The sequence below is a fragment of the Chrysochloris asiatica genome, unplaced genomic scaffold (assembly GCF_000296735.1).
Source record: "Chrysochloris asiatica unplaced genomic scaffold, ChrAsi1.0 scaffold00248, whole genome shotgun sequence".
NCBI lineage: Eukaryota > Metazoa > Chordata > Mammalia > Afrosoricida > Chrysochloridae > Chrysochloris > Chrysochloris asiatica.
This window is the reverse complement of record NW_006408766.1, coordinates 491,948-504,759: the sequence shown is the minus strand read 5'-3', so window position 1 is coordinate 504,759 and position 12,812 is coordinate 491,948.

Sequence of the window (12,812 nt, the reverse complement as noted above, 5' to 3'; positions counted from 1 at the left end):
AGGATGATGCTGAAGAAAACTAAAGTTAAAGCAAGTCCACGAAAGCCAAAAGATGACCTTGGGTATTTCTCCTCTGAATTTAGAGATCATCTCAAGAACAGATATGATGCACTGAATACTAATGACCAAGAGACAAAGGAGTTGTGGATAGCATCAAGAACATCATACTGTAAGAAAGCAAAGTGTCATGAACCAGACAGTAAAGAAAAAAAAAATGCTGGAGTCCTGGTGTGGTACTGTGGGATAATGGACCGGACCACAATGTCATTTTGAACCACAAGGTGGTAGTTCAAATTCACCATCTGCTCCTTGGAAGCCCTATATAGAACCACTTTTAGTTGGAACCGACTCGATTATACTTAATAACAACAACAACAACAACAAAGAAAAGAACAGAATGGATGTCAGAAGAGACTGAAGCTTGATTTTGGCCAACCTTGCTTGCTGAAAAAGAAGAGGACTTAAAATATTAACTGACGAAGATCAAAGCTCACAGTCAAGAAATAACATCAAGATAAATGGAGAAAATATTAAAGTTGTAAAAGACTTCATTGTCTTAAATATTTTTCTGAAGTTTATCTTTAGGTAATATGCATTGAAATTTAAAGACAAAACAAAAACTTCTGCTAAATAGGGAAAAATTTCATTAAGTAATCACCCTTCATAAAGAATGAATGCCAAATTAGAGATATTTCAAAATTCCATGAATCTTTTATCTAATTTTTATACTCTTACTCCTATACTGATGACAATAGAAAACTTAGTAACTGTCAATTTTATATATATATTGTTAAAATTAAGTAGCATTTTAGACTTAAATTGTTTTACTGAGGGACAAGAAGAATTTTCATGAGTGACTAAAATACATGTTTATTTTTGGAAAGCCACATAGATGGGACAATCTCTATGTACATTCCCATCTGGCACTCTCTGTGGGCCAAGCATTTGTAAAACTTAAAGTATGTAGATTATATAAGGAAATAAAAATGTCCTGTTCTCAGAAATATGCTGTATTTTTAATGAGCAAATCACCAAATACTCAAGCATTGTTTCATATCTCTGGAAAACATTTAAGGCAGAAAATGGGCTTTTGACAAATACATAATTTAAGAGAGTGAGATTTTGATATTATATTTATTTTTATTGTTTGGAAATAGTACTACCATAGACTTGGTGGCTCCGAACAACGCATATTTATTATCTCATAGTTTCTAAGGGTCAGAGCCAGGGCCTGGTCCAGCTGAGTCTCTGGATTCAGAGTTCCACAAAATTGTAATCAAGGTTTTGTCTGGGAAATAGGTACATCTGAGACTTGACTGAGGAAGGTCCATTTTTATGTTTATATGAATGTTAGAACAACAATAACAACAAAATCCCTCTGCCATCAAGTCAGGTCTGACTCACAGTGACCCTATATGACAGGGGAAATGGCTCCCTAATGTTTTTTAAGCTATAAATCTTAGTGGGAGGAGACAGAGTCATCTTTTTTTTTTTTTTTTTTCCCTAGGAAGCTGCTGGTGAGTAAAAATATGGAACCCACGTGGAGGTTAGCAGCATCCAATTTTTTCTGCATTATTAAACTGAGCCCTAGTTTCTTGCTGAACAATAGTTGCCAAGAGGCCATTCTAAACTCCTTGCCATGTGGACCTCATCAACATGGTCTTTGCTTCCTAATTATCAGGAAGACTGATCCTCTTTAGAAAGGCAGCTATGTTCTCATGTAAGATTATTTCAGAAGGAGCATCTCATCAACTTTTTCCGTATTCTAATGGTTAAAGGCACATCATTAAGTTCTTCTCATATTTAAGGAAAGCAATAACTAATGATGTAAAAACCCAGTAGGAGGGGATAATGAGGGCCACCTTAATGTCTTCTATGACTACAAAGAACTTTTAGTGATGGTAATTATAAATAGACAAGAAAAGTTTTAAGCAAAGTTTCAAAAGTGCAGCATGTTTCAAGACAGAGCTGTTGCTTTTAAGTCTTGTCTCATCTGTTCTGACTCATAGAAACACTGTATAGGGCTTCTGAGGAGTTGCTGATGGGTTACAGTCTAGTGCTTTTCTTATAATGCCATACCAGCATTTATAATGAAAAGTTACACCTCCCAGAGAGTCCTGGTATGGTGCTGTGGGCTAATGCTTCAGACTGCAAAGTCATTTGAACTGCAAAGTCAGTGGTTCAAGCTCACCATCTGCTCCTTGGAAACTCGATACAGGGTCGCGATGGGTTAGAATTGACTTGATGGCATTTCACATCAACAACAACAATAATGTAAGTTAATATATTTAAAGATCAATACCTCTTATAATGATCCATATCTTAGTACTTCCATCACAACCTTATGAAAAAAATCTTGTTTATTGGAATGTGAACTATTTCTCCTCCATTTCAATATTCCTGTTTCTGCTGCCACCACATTTATGAAGAAGTTAGTACCTGAGTCAATGTCTTCCTCTATATGTAAGTGTACTCCCAAGGAGACACTTCCACTTGTGTAAACCTAGAAATCATCTCTTTGTTCAATATTGACATTTCTTTGGTCACCTCAACCATATAAATTCATTGACTGCCATTGTTTATTCTATTTACTTCAATTCCTCCTTTCATAAATCGTTCAATGACTTTACTCGTACTTCACGCATCTTGTAATATTAATATATAAATCCTGCTATTTAACTGTATAAGGAGCTCTGGTAGCATAGCGGTTACGAATTGGGCTGTGAACCGCAAGGTACTCATGTAAAACCTGTTCATAGAACAAAAGGCAGTCATTCAAACTGAAAAAGGATATACTGTATGGTTTAAAAAGGAGCTCTGGTAGCGTAGTGGTTACGAATCGGACCTTGAACCGCCAGGTCAGCTGTTAGAAACTACTAGCTGTTCAGTGGGAGAAAGATGAGGCTTTCTGCTCCCGTAAAGATTTACAGCCTCGGAAACCCTGTACAGGGTCGCTATGAGTCGGAACCGGCTCCACAGCACACCAACAACAATAACATATGATTTAAAATCAGGAAACTGTGGCTAAGGGTTCTATCCTTTCATCATAATCAGTTCTGGTGTGGTGCTGTGGTTTAATGAGCTGCACTACAAAGCCATCTGTACCTCAAGATCGGCAGTTCAAACTCGCCATCCACTCCTCAGAAACCCTAGGTGGGGTTGCTCTGGGTTGGAACTGACTTGATAGCACTTAACAACAACAATCATCTGTATTCTGAATAAATATTTCAAGAAAGTGGACTATTTGAAGAAGAACACAGCATAAGAATTGGAGGAAAGCTCACTAAAAACCTAAGATATGCAAATGATACAACCTTGCTTGCTGAAAGAGAAGAGTATTTGAAGCACTGATTGATGTAGATTAAAGAATACAGCCTTTAGTGTGGATTATGACTCAAAGTAGAGGAAATAAAAACCTCACAACTGAACCGATAGACAAAATTGTGAAAAATGCAGAAAAGGTTAAAGGTGTCAAATATTTCATTTCACTTAAAGCCATAATCAGTGCTCTTGGAAGCAGCAGTAAAGAAATCAGACAACATATTACATTGGTCAAATCGAACACAAAATATCTCTTTAATGTATTAAAGAACAATTGATGCTACTTGGAGGATTAAGGTGCTCTTGATCCAAGACTCATATGCATGTGTATGCTAGACAATGAATAAGAAAGACAAGAGAAAAATTGATGTAGATTAATTATGGTGTTGATGAAGAGTACTGAAAGTATCATGGACTCCCAGAAGAACAAATAAATCTGTCTTGAAGGAAGTACAGCCAGAATAACCCTGAGAAATGAAGATGGCAATCCTTTGGTTCACACTTTGGACATGGTATCAGGATGAGCCAATCGTTGGGAAAGGACCTGATGCACGATAAAGTAAGAGGTCAGTAAAAGAGTAGAAGACCCATAATGAGATGTATTAGTATAATAGCTACAACTATGGGCTCAAACATAACAATAGTGAGGACAGCACAGAACTGGACAGTGTTTCATTCTGTTGTGCATTGAGTCGCTGTGATTTGGAACAGACGCGTTCACACCCAAGAACAATAATATCTAACTATAAACTTCAAGCATTCCACCTTTTGGTTTCCCCCTTCAACCATACAAACTAACTCTGTTGAGACTTTCAGTTCATTGTTCCTCTGTATGGCACCCCACACCTGCTCCTGCCACTAAACAAGTGACTTAGTTGTAATACATAATCTAATTCCTGAGCTCCTTGTGTTCTTCTACTTTCTGAACTTTGTTTCCTACTAACAGGATCATCTTCAAGGTAGTATAATCTGTGCACTCACATAGGCCCTTACTCTCAGAAGGGGCTTTGTAGTTGAGCAAGTGTTCTGCTGTTTTCATCATGAAAATTCTGAAGAATTTTGGCTTTGAACTTATGTTTCATTTGTAAAGCCCTATGGGACAATGAGCAGATATATTTGGTGGTAGCATACACATATGTGAGCTCAGGCTTAGTGATTAAGTGTTATGTTCTTCTCTCTCTCTCTCTTTATCTCTCTCTCTCTCTCTCTCTCTCTCTCTCACACACACACACAATTTTTTTTCCCATCTCACTAATATGCTACTTTCTAACTGGCACTAACAACATGAAATCTAGAAAGGATCTCATATATTCCTATGCTTTGTTGTTGTTGTTAGGTGCCATCGAGTCAGAACTGACTCATAGTGACCCCATGTACAGCAGAATGAAACAATGCCCGATACTGGGCCAATCTCACTACCCCTGCCACATTTGAGTCCATCAATGCTTCCACATGGCCAATCCATCTCATTGGGATCTTCCTCTTTTTCTCTAACCCTCCATCTTACCAAGCATGATATCCTTCTCTAACGACTGTTCCCTCCTGACAATAAGTCCAAAGTGTGAGAGATGAAGTTTAGCCATCTTGGCCTCTAAGGAGCACTCTGGCTGAACTTCTTTCTTCCAAAACATATCTATTGGTTCTTTTGGCAGCCCATGGCGCTTTTAGTATTCTCCTCCAACACCACAATTCAAAGGCATCAATTCTTCTACGATCTTCCTTATTCACTGTCTAGCTTTCACATCCATTTGAGGTTATTGAAAATACCATGGCTTGGGTCGGATGTACCTTAGTCATCAAGCTGAAGACATCTTTGCTCTTCAATACTTTAACAAGTTCCTGTGCAGCAGATTTGCCTAATGCAATAGTCGTCTGATCTCTTGACTGCTGGTGTATGCCTCATGAAGTGGAGAGCAGCCTTCAGAATATGGAGAGTATCTCCTAAAGGGCAAACAGATGGATTTAGGGGCTGTGGCAGCATAATGTAAAACCACTGGGCTGCTAACAGCAAGGTCAGCGGTTCAAATGCACCAGCTGTTCCAAGGGAGTAAGGGGGAGCTGGCTTCTCCTAAAATAATTTATAGCCTCAGAAACTCTACATAGGGTTATTGTGATTTAGAATCAACTCTATTGTTCTTAGTTTGTGAATTTAATGGTTTAAGTCCAGCTACTTTCTCGGGCCTCCATATTCTCATTGAGTCTGGACAGAATGTCCTGTGGATACATTTAGAAATTTCCTTCTTGTGAAAATTCCAGACTGCAATTTCTTCTAGAGAAATCACTGATCTTGTCAAAGTGACTTCTACATAGTTATCCAATTTTGTTAACTGTTCTCTCCTTGTATCTCTTTAAACCATGATAATCCAACTTGTGCTAGCCAAAAATCTGATACTTAGATTGTTGTAAAGAGCTATGGAGTTACTTCTGACTCTTAGCGACTCTGTATAGGGTTTCCAAAGAGTGGCTGGTATGGTTGAATCAATAACATTTTGGTTAGTGGTGGTAGTGGTTATGTGCTGTGGAGTTGGTTCTGACTCATAGTGACCTTGTACAGGGTTTCCGAGATTTACGGGAGCAAAAAGCCTCATCTTTCTCCCTCCGAGCAGCTGGTAGTTTCGAATTACTGACCTTAAGGTCCGCAAGCTGATTCTTAACCACTACGCTAACATGAAGCAAACTCCGTTGTTAAAATGTTAAATTCCGTGAAGTCCGTTCTAACTCAAAACAACCCGGTATAGAATTTCCAAGGAGTGGCTGGTAAGTTTGATCCACCAACTTGCAATTCAAGCCAACCTTGAGGTCCAGTGCTTTAACACAATACCACGCCAGGATTTGCCTTGTTAAAACAGTTACTTTTAAAATAAGGAGCCTCCATTCTATTCATAAATCAAAACATAACAGGAAAAAGCATTTCCATTTCTTTTAAATTATTGTTGATATCCTTAACCAATTTTTGTTAGTGCCCTCGAGTCAGTTCTGACTCCAGCAACCCTGTGTAGGATTTACAAGGATTGGGTGGTGAGTTTGAACTGCCAACCTTGTAGTTAAGCAGTCCAGTGTTTATCCAACAATACTTTACCAGGACTTGTTAACCGTACTATTGTTAAGTGCTGTCGAGTTGGTTTTGACCCATAGCGATCCTGTATAGGGTTTCCAGGAGCAGCTGGTGAGCTTGAACTGCCAACCTTAGGTTCAAACCGACTCTGCAGTCAAGCCCCAAAACCCACAGCTCCACAACAGGGCTCTTCTTAACACTATTATGTAATATTTATTTCCATTTTTATTTAATGAAATCTTGGTGTGGTAGTGTAGGGTAAGTATGAGACCGCAAATAGATTTGAACTGCAAGCTCACCAGTTTGAATTTACCAGTCGCTCCTTGGAAGCCATATAAAGGGTCACCATGAGTCTGAACCACATCAACAGCATTTAACAACAACAAACTTTATGTAATAGAGTTCCTCATTGTTGTGGTTGTTAAGTGCCATGGATTGGTTCTGATTCATAACAACCTTGTACAGGGTTTCCAAGGAACAGTGGGTGGATTTGAACTGCGAACATTGTGGTTATACATCCATTTCTTATCCTTTCCTCATATTATTCACTATTTCATCATTGGACAGATGCTTGTAGTCCATCATGATATGGGGGAGGGGGGTCTGTCTATTAATCCCAGTTATATAGAAACTAAGCTAGTAGTTCTTATCTAAAAGCAAAAGGTACCTAGATTTTCCCTTTCGGTTCCCAATACCTGTAGAAAGTTTGTATGGCTCATTGTTGTTAAGTGCCCTTTAGTCGGCTCCACTCACAGAGACCCTATGTAGTTTCCCAGGAGTTGCCTACCTTGTGTTTTAAAAACGACCTTCTGGTCTAGTGTTTATCTTACAGTGCCACACCAGGACTCCTTTTAGCTTATCATACCTATTTAAGATTTATGGTAAAGTGGAGGTCAGAAAGAAAAGAGGAAGACCTGCCAACAAGATGGATTGGCACAATGGCAGCATCAAAGGTCTCAAACGTAGCAGAGATTATGAAATTGGTCCAGGACTGGACAGGGTTTCTTTCTGTTGTTCATAGTGTTGCTATGGGCCATTGCTGACTCAATGGAACCTAACAACAATAAGATTTATAAACAACAGAAGAGTGTATGGTAGTTTGACTACCAAGAGATTCCAAGACAATTTTCCTCTGCCGCATTGACCTTACATACAAAGGATCTCTTTCTCCCTTCTAGTTATTTGTGTGTGTGTGATTTGCTTGTTTGTTTTTTACTTTATATCCCTCCAGATAAGCCTGTTACTTCTGCTTTTAATTGCTGCCATTTTATCACTCATCTTCTCTGGTTTTTAGAAGGTAAAATCCTGTTCAGAAAAAAAAAAAAGACAACTCTACTTTTCAATTAGATTAAAACATTCATTAAATTTTTGCTCCTGCTTAATTTTGGTTTAGAGACTAAAATGTCCCTTGGGCTGTAAGAATAAAAGAAGCTGGGATGTGTATACAGAGAACAATTATATTGATAATTGGCAATGCAACCGTGACAAAGTTAATGCATTTTATCTTTACTGCTAGGTCTTGAGCTGCCTCATGTCTGGGACTGTGTCTATAGCATCTATGAATACTTAGGAATTAGCACTGTGTGTAGACCTGAGGGAGTGCTCAATAAATATTTGTTGAATGAAAGATACTACAGAAATTATTAGAGAGCTTTCTCATCACTGAAATCTAGGGCTTGTCCCAAAGGCAATTATTTCCCTTTGAGCTTTAGTGTTTTCCTTGTCTACTGCTGCCATTGAATAAATCAAAACTAATGATTTGGGAAATACAGCCCTCACGTGACTCCTCCTTGCTCTGTTAACTAAAAATACAGAAGCATAAAATGTTGTTTTAAAATATTCATGACTAACATTGGTGTTAATTCAATTATCAATATAAATTAATTTTCAATAACAGCATAATTTAAAGAAAATACAATCTATGATATTATATACATGATTGAAACATTCACTTTTATAAACTTTTCACAGAATAGTTTAATCTGTTAACGTTTCACTGATAATTTTATAGAAACATTTTCTACCACTGCTATACTGAAAGATGCCAAGCAAATAAGTTATTTGGGAGTATGTTTTTTGAAATTCGAAATAACAGGCTCTTTTCCTCAAATATCTGACTCAACTCTCCTTTAAGAATTAGATTTCCTCTCTGCAGTTTGTAAGATGTTTCTCATTTACAGTGTTTTTAAACATATACCCATAGACTTCATTTTTTTTGTCTACTGAGATGAGTCAAATATAATTTTAAGTTTCTTCTTTGTTTAATAGACGATATCATAATGAAGTTTAGTCTTTATGCACTTAACTTCCTGTAATGATTTAGCTTAAGCATGACATTCTTAGTTCTATCAACATCATATCCTTTTATACTCATATGGACATATACATATGTTCAAATATATAACAAATTAACTAGACAAACCCACTTCTACTAACTCAATTGTCACTCATAGCAAGCCTGGATATGGTTTCTGAGGCTGTAAATCTGGGGAAGAAAGTCTCATCTTTCTCCTGATTAGTGAGTTTGAACTGATTAGTGAGTTTGAACTTGAGTTTAACAGTCCAGTGTTGAGTTTAACAGTCCAGTGTTTACCCTACAATGCCAGCAGGCTTCCTGTGCACGTATATATGCACATAGATGCATGCACAGTGTTTTATATTAAAATAAAGTACATCATATTTATATTCATAAATTTATTTCCAGACTCTTGAGATACTCCCAGATTTTACATTTTTACATTAGATCAAATTGTTAGTCATGGAAAAAATTTCACAGAATGATTCTGTATTCAAAAGATATAATATCATTTTTCAAGTATCCCATAGCTGACCCTTGTGATAGAAAATATAAAGATTAATAAAGTCAACATATTTAGGGGTTTCACAAAGTTAGTAGAAAATGGAAATAAAAGATATTGGACTTCTTGGACAAACTTTATGAATCCCCCTCATAGAAAGTGTTAAATGATATGGCTTAATGAGAACAAATTTTTTTAAGTATTTTAGATGCGTGTAGTTTCCGTTAAAGTTAGTTCAGTGTCAGAAATCAAGAGACAGAGCTATAGGATGCTCTGAATTGTTGGTAGGTGTCAAGTCTGTTCTGACTCACAGCACCCTCTGCTCAACAGAATGAAACACGGTCCTCTGCCATCCTCACAATTATTGAGGCCCTCAAATGTCCATTGTTGCCCCATTGTGTCTGTCCATCACCTGTGGGTTCTTCCTCTTTGTTTGCTGACCCTCCACTTTATCAATCATGAGGTCCTTCTCCAGGGACTGTTCCCTCCTGGCAACATGTCCACAGAACAAGAGAAGAAGCTTCTTCCTCCTTGCTTCTAAGGATCTTTCTGACTGCACTTCTTCCAAAACAGATTTGCTTGTGCTTACAGCAGTCCATGGTAGTTAATATTCTTCTTCAACACCATAATTCAGAGGCACTGATTCTTCTATGGTCTGCCTTATTCATTGTCTAACATTCACACACATCTCAGGCAATTGAAAATATCATGTCAGGTGCACCTTTGTCCTCAATCTGATATGATTGCTTTTGAACACTTTAAAAGAGAGCTTGTGAAGCCAATTTGACTGCTGTTTCCATTAGTGTTGATTGTGAATTATTAGTCTTACATATTTGTTTTTAATTTACCATTAGATGACTTTCAAAATGTTTATAATACTATTGTTTACATAGTTCTGGTTTTTGTTTTTTGATATATGACTCTGTTCAGCAAAACTGGTGCATAACCTAAGTGCCTCAACTTGCAGCTGAATATTTTACAAATATTTGTCTGCCAGCATATGCATATAACTTTATATAACAAATATTAAATTGCAAACACCTCTCTGTACTCCTAGCTACATAAAGTACAATAATAAAAATACACTAAAACATGTCACTTGCTTTTAAAGTAAGTCCATTAAAATCTCATTTCACTTTATTTTTTAATGTTCAACAAAGTGAGTCTTTTATAGCCTCTGAAAACAAAGCTTGTTAGGATACCATTCACTTTTTCTTTTTCAGTAAGTATGATTTGAGTTCATTATAGTACAAAATAAGGTAGTTTGCAAAGTAGACAGTTCCTAAAGTAGCATTTATTTCTGCATTGAATGATTTCATCATGTTTACTAGTATATTCAATACTGATTGATTTCAGCATTTCCCTGGAATATAAGGATACGTGGAGTAAATGGAATGAATGTGATTAATTATATAATTTTCAAATCATTTTTCTTGTAGATGATGTGGATCAGTATAAATAATTTTATATTTAGTATTTTACCTAAGTCAGTTACTTTCAGATTGTTTGATGTTAACAGGATTTTTCAGTCTGTTATGGTGTAATGATTTACTACAAGTAGGAAGCTCTATTACTGCTTCTTGTAATTGGCATGCATTTATTTAAACAGTGACAGAAATTGAAATATGTCTCCTCCAAAATATCTGGAGGTGCTTGTCCCTGCATATGGGAATGTGACAATTTTGTCAAAAGATTAGTTTGTTTGTTTTCTTGATCAAAACTAAAAATGAAAGCTCACTGCCATTGATTCAATTCTGACTCATAGGGACCCCATTTCAAGTTTCTAAGGCTGTATATCTATAAAGGTACAGAAAGCCTCATATTTCTCCTGCAGAGCAACTGGTGAGTTTGAAATGCCAGCCATATGATTAGTAGTCTAGCATTATCCTACAATGGTACCGTATATTTCCATTTAAATTAAAGAAGCAATAGCATAGAAGGGTGGGTCATAATCTTGATCACTTCTAAGTGACATTTTATAAAAGAGAGAGGCATTTTCTAAAAGAAAAGCTCAGACATAGAAATAGAGTCACACACAGGGGGCAGGCATATATATACCTTGTGATGAAGGAGACAAATGCATCTATAGGGAACAGAGGAATATAGAGTCCTGGTGTGGCGCTGAAGGTTAATGCACTGGACTGCAAAGTTGGTTTGAACTGTGCCAGTTCAAGCTCACCAGCCTCTCCTTAGAAATCCTATATAGGGTTGCTATGGATCAGAACCAACTCAAAGGCAATTAACACACATGTATCTCTCTATGTAGATATATGTTGAATATTAAAAGTACAATATATATGAATAACTGTTGCTGTTGCCAAGTGCTGTTGAGTTGGTTCCATCTGATATTGACCCTGTATAGGGCTTGTAGGAGTGGCTGGTGGGTTTGAACAGCCAACCTTGTGGTTAGCAGTCCAGTGCTTATCCTGTAGCCCCACATCAGGATTCCTTTATATATATATATATACACATTTGTTATTGTTTGATACTGTCAGTCATATAAATATAATTCTTAACACTACATAAGTGCTCAATAACTTCATTAAATGAATGTGTGTGTTTGTATTTTTTATTTGCTGTTGTGGTTAAGTGCCATCAAGTCAGTTCCTGCTCATAGTGAGCTTATATAAAATTTCCAAGACTATAAATGTATATGGAATCAGAAAGCCTCATATTTCTCTACAAAGTGGCTGGTGAGTTTCCACTGTTGACCTTATTGGTAGCAGTTCAGTGCTTATCCTACAGGGCCACTAGCTGTGACCATATATACTGTTTGAAGATTTCAATACAATCTGGTGTTGTAATGTCAATTAAAGAGCAGATTTACTTTTAGAGAAGTGTTTTCATGTCATTCTCTGAATGCAATATCTTATCATCAGTACTGAAAAATAAAGGTAATCCCACTCTATGAATTTTAATGTATTAGTATCCAATCCATTAACTTCTATAAGTTAATAATCATATTTATATAATAAAAAAGGAAGACTTGAAATTGCTATTTATTAGCAATATAGAAATTATAAAATATTTACAGTGTGTATACATCAGTAACCTCTGACTGAGCCTATTCATCTCAGGAAAGAACATATTTCATTATAATACTATTGTAATGGGTCCCATGTTGTAAATGTTTTCATGATTTATTTTCTAAATGGTATATCAAATGGTAACAACTTTTCTGATTACACAGAAAGGAGAAGTGCTTAAACCACTGATTCAATTAGCCAACATATGTAGGCAGTTTATTTTAATTACTGTTTTAGCTAATAATCATAGAAAATACTTAGAAACTAGTATATGTGCATTTTTGACAATAGGCTTCCACTAATAAAACAAAGAAATATCCATAAAATATGTGAATTGGCAGTTAATATTATATTGTACAATCTTGTGAATAATTCTGAAATGATTTTGTTATGTTGGGCCAGTATCACATTTTGTATCCCTGGTGTGATTCAGAAACATATGTTTTCTTTAAAAAAAAATCAAACTCAAAGTTTGTGTGCATGTTTATATATATTGTTGCTGTTTGTTGTTAAGTCCCATCGAGTCGGTTCCGACCCATAGCGACCCTGTACAGGGTTTCCGAGGGTGTAAATCTTTACGGGAGTAGAAAGCCTCATCTTTCTCCCGCGGAG